At 40.0% G+C, this 4,631-nt stretch overlaps 1 pseudogene across 1 annotated transcript; it reads left to right on the forward strand.

Annotated features, from left to right (window-relative positions):
• The first annotated feature begins 100 nt into the window (after positions 1-100).
• Positions 101-4,430, forward strand: LOC105819292 (annotated as a pseudogene). The gene is made up of 2 exons (XR_001137953.1): positions 101-178; positions 3,608-4,430. The product of XR_001137953.1 is annotated as a 60S ribosomal protein L8 pseudogene (transcript).
• Positions 4,431-4,631: the final 201 nt, after the last annotated feature.

Consider the following 4,631-nt stretch of genomic DNA (forward strand, 5'->3'; position numbering starts at 1 on the left):
CCCTCTTCCAATGACCGAATACTTTGGACATAGCTGCCTTGGCTCTCACGTGTGAGCTGTTGACACTGGTGAGCTGTGTCATGGCCAGTTCTAGGCTTCAATGGGGGTGGGGGTACATCCCAGTAGTACTCTGTTCACTGCTCCTGGACTCTGCACTCTCATTTCCCCTCCTTCACGGGTAGGCAGTATTTTACTAGCAGTCCTGACCTGGGAATCTCAGCCCTGGGTCTCTACGTTGCTCAGCCCACAGATGGTGTCCCACCCTTCAGCACTCACTTGGACCACAGCAGCCTTGGGGAATGGTGAGACCTGGGGGAACTGTAGCTCTTCTGGAGCTTGGGCATTTAGGCCAGGCTACTTTCAGCTGAGAGAAGAGTGCAGTATGCCAGAGGGTCCCTAAATACAAAGGGGACCAGCTCACCAGCTCCCCACCATTTGGGGCCTTCTCCTCTTCCTCCCTTCTCTTGGCCACTGCTGTTCAGGCATTTGCAGCTGAAGGGAAGTTTCCATTCTGCACTGGTGTGTGTTTCACAGGGAATGGAAGTAGCTGCCCTGCCTCTAACAGAACACCTATCACACACAGGCTTCCAGGGAGCTTGGGACGCCCAGATACACCTCTTAGAAGCCACAGCAAGTGCTTTTGTGTGCCACAAGGTCGAAAGCTTCTGATGTCTGGCCATTTTACAGAACCTCATATTTCTTGGAGTTTTTTAAAAATTTCTCTTGTTTTTTTTTCTTTATTTTTGACTGGATTTATTCAAATCCAGTCTATCTTCTTTTGAAATGCATCTGTTTATGTCTTTTGCCCACTTTTTAATAGGGATTGACATTTTCTTGCTGATTTGCATGAGTTATTTGTAGACTTTGGTTATTAGCCCTTTATCGAATGTATAGTATGCAAATATTTTCTCCCATTTTGTAGGGTGTCTATTCATTCTATTAATTGTGCCCTTGGCTATACAGAAAATTTTAATTTAATCAGGTCCCATTTATTTATTTTTGTTGTCGTGATTGCCTTTGGGTTCTTCTTCATAAATTATTTTACTGTGCCGAAATCTATAAGAGTTTTTGTAACTTTTCTAGAATTTATATAGTTTCATGTCTTAGGTTTAAGTCTGTTATGCATTGTGAATTAATTTTTGTGAATGGTAGAGGTGTGGATCCTTTTTCAGTCTTCTACATGTAACTATCCAATTTTCCCAGCATGGCTTATTTAATACAGATTCTTTTACCCAGCATATGTTTTGTCTGCTTTGAAAAAGTTCAGATGGCAATACGAGGATGGTTTTGTTAATATATCTGGGTTCTCTGTTCTGATCCATCATTCAAGGTCTCTGTTCTTGTTCCAGTGCCATGTTGATTTTGTTACTATAGCCTTGAAGTGTATCTTGAAGTCTGGTGAATTGATGCCTCCTGATTTGTTCTTTTTGCTTAAGGTTGCTTTGGCTATTCAGGATCTTCTCTGTTTCCATACACAGCATAGAATTATTTTTTCTAGATGTACAAAAAATCACATTGGTACTTTAATGGGGATTGTATTCAATCTGTAAATCACTTTGGGTAGTATAGACATTTTAACAATGTTGATTCTGCCAATCCATGAGCATGATATGTTTTTTCCATTTGTTTATATCCTCTGCAATTTCCTTCCTAAGTGTTTTGTAGTTTTCCCAGTAGGGGTCTTTCACCTCCTTAGTTAAATATATTCCTAGGTACTTTATTTTCTTTGTTGCTGTTTTGAAAGTTATTGAGTCTTTGATTTCATTCACAGCTTGAATGTTGTTGGTGTAAGGAATGCTACTAATTTGTGTACATTAATTTTGTAGCCTGAGATTTTTCTGAATTAATTTATCAATTCCAGGAGTATCTTGGCAGAATCTTAGTGTTTTTAGGTATAAAACCATATCATCAGCAAAGTGTGATAGTTTGACCTCTTTCTCTATTTGAATACACTTGATTTCCTTCTGTCACGTGATTGCTCATGCTGGGACTTCCAGAACTATGTAGAACAGAAGTGAAAACCATGGGCAACCTCATCTACTTTCAGTTCAAAGTAGGAATGCTTTTAGTTTTGCAGTATGATGTTGGCCGTGGGTTTGTTATGCATGGATTTTATAATACTGACGTATGTCCCATCTATACCTATTTTCTTAAGAGTTCTTATCATAAAAGGGTGCTGAATTTTGCCAAATTCTTCATACACGTATACACATATACGTGTATACGTGTATACGTTTCTACACCTATTCTGTATTCTCTAATAGAGAAAGCCATAAGCCAAAAATTTTGTATACTGCAAAACAAGCTTCATAAATTAAGAAGAAATGAAATATTTTCCAGACAAGCAAACACTGAAGGAATTTGCCACCAGTAGACCCACCCCTATAAGAAATGCTCTAAACACCAAAACAAATTGTCAATATGCATCAAAGTAAAACTGAAAAGGAAAAATCCACAGCTCCTATAAATCAGTAACTCAAGGAAGAATAAAGAATAAGTATTTAAGAATTAATAATTACTGGAACAGTATTCTCACATATCCATATTAATGTCAAATTCAAATGTAAATGGACTAAATGGTGCACTTAAAAGATATAGATTGAGAGAATGGACAAAAAAATCACAACCCATATATCTGCTGTCTCCAAGAAACTAATTTATCTTGTAAAGGGTGTCATACACTCAAGGTAAAGGGGTGGAATAAAATATTCCACTCAAACGGAAACAAAATAAAATCAGACAGGATTAGCTATTCTTATATAAGATAAAACAAACTTTAAATCAAAAACAGCAGAAAAAGAAAAAGATGGTCATTATAAAATGATAAAAGTAACAATTCAAAAAGAATATAACAATTATAAATATATATGCACTTAACAGTACAGCTTACATTTGTTAAAAAAAAAATACCACTAGACCCAAGCAATGAAATACACATCAACATAATTGTAGTGGGGGACTTCAATATTCTTCTTAAAGACCTAGACAGATTATTAAGACAGAAAATCAACACAGAAACACTAGATGTATATGGAATTCTAGAACAAGTAGACTTAAGAGACTTTTACAGAATCTTCCAAACAAAATATACAAAACATACATTTTTCGCATCAGCACATGAAACATTTTCCAAGAAAGACTATACATTCTGCCACAAAACAAGTCTCAGAAATTTATGAAAAATGCAAAAAATATCACTTATCTTCTCTGGCCACAGTGTAATAAAACTAGAAATTAATGTCAAGAGAAACTCTCAAAACTATGCAAATACTTGGAAATTATACCATCTGCTACTGAATGATATCTTGGGCAATGATTATATTAAGATGGAAATAAAACAATCTTTTGAATTGAGTGACAGTGGCAACACAAGCTACCAAAAATCTCTGGGATATAGTAAAGGTGGTGCTAAGAGGGAAGTTCAGAGTATTAAATGCCTACGCCAAAAAGCCAGAAAGATCACAAATTAACAACCTAACGCCACACTTTAGGAACTAGAAAAACAAGAACAAAGCCAGCAGAGAATAGGAAATAAGATCAGGCCCCGCCCCAGAAGATAAGGCAGCTCCTGGCGCGCGTTTCCTCTTTCTGCTGCGTTAATCCACAGACCCGCCGCCAGGGGCCGCATGATCCGTGCACAGAGGAAGGCTCCATCTCTGTCTTCCGGGCACACGTGAAGCACCGCAAGGGCGCCGCGCGACTGCGCACCATGGTCTTGGCGGAGCGGCACGGCTACATCAAGGTCATCGTGAAGGATGGCATCGTGAAGGATATCATCCACGACCCAGGCCACAGTGCTCCCCTCGCAAAGGTAGTCTTCCGCAATCCATACCAGTTTAAGAAGAGGACGGAGCTCTTCATCACTGCTGAGGGTATTCATACGGGCCAGTTCGTGTACTGTGGCAAGAAAGCCCAGCTCAACATTGGCGATGTTCTCCCTGTAGGCAGTATGCCTGAGGGTACAATCTTGTGCTGCCTGGAGGAGAAGCTTGGGGACTGTGGCAAGCTATCTTGGGCCTCAGGGAGCTATGCCACTGCTATCTCCCTTAATCTGAAGACTAAGAAGACCCGTGTGAAGCTGCCCTCTGGCTCCAAGAAAGTCATCTCCTCAGCTGACAGAACGGTTGTTGGTGTGGTGGCCAGAGATGGCGGAATTGAGAAACCCATCCTGAAGGCTGGCCGTGCTTACCACAAATACAAGGCAGAGAGGAACTGCTGGCCACGTGTGCAGGGTGTAGCCATGAACCCTGTGGAGCATCTCTTCGGAGATGGTAACCACCAACACATGAGCAAGCCCTCCACCATCTGCAGAGATGCCCCCACTGCCCAAAAAGTGGGTCTCATTGCTGCCCACCAGACTGGACGTTTCCGGGGAACAAGATAGTTCAGGAGAAAGACCTAGGGCAGAGGGGCTCAATAAAGCTTGTCCTTATACCACTATGAAATAAAAGAAAGAAAAGAACAAGATCGCTGTGGAGCAAAATGAAATTGAAACAAACAAAAAACAATACAAAGGACGAAAGAAGTGAAAAGTTGGTTCTTGTAAAAGATAAGAAAGTCGACAGTTGACTAGATAGATTAACCAAGAAGAGATGATTTAAACAAGGTCAATAAGAAGTGAAAAAAGAGAC

This window comes from Propithecus coquereli, unplaced genomic scaffold, assembly GCF_000956105.1.
Source record: "Propithecus coquereli isolate 6110/MARCELLA unplaced genomic scaffold, Pcoq_1.0 Scaffold479, whole genome shotgun sequence".
NCBI lineage: Eukaryota > Metazoa > Chordata > Mammalia > Primates > Indriidae > Propithecus > Propithecus coquereli.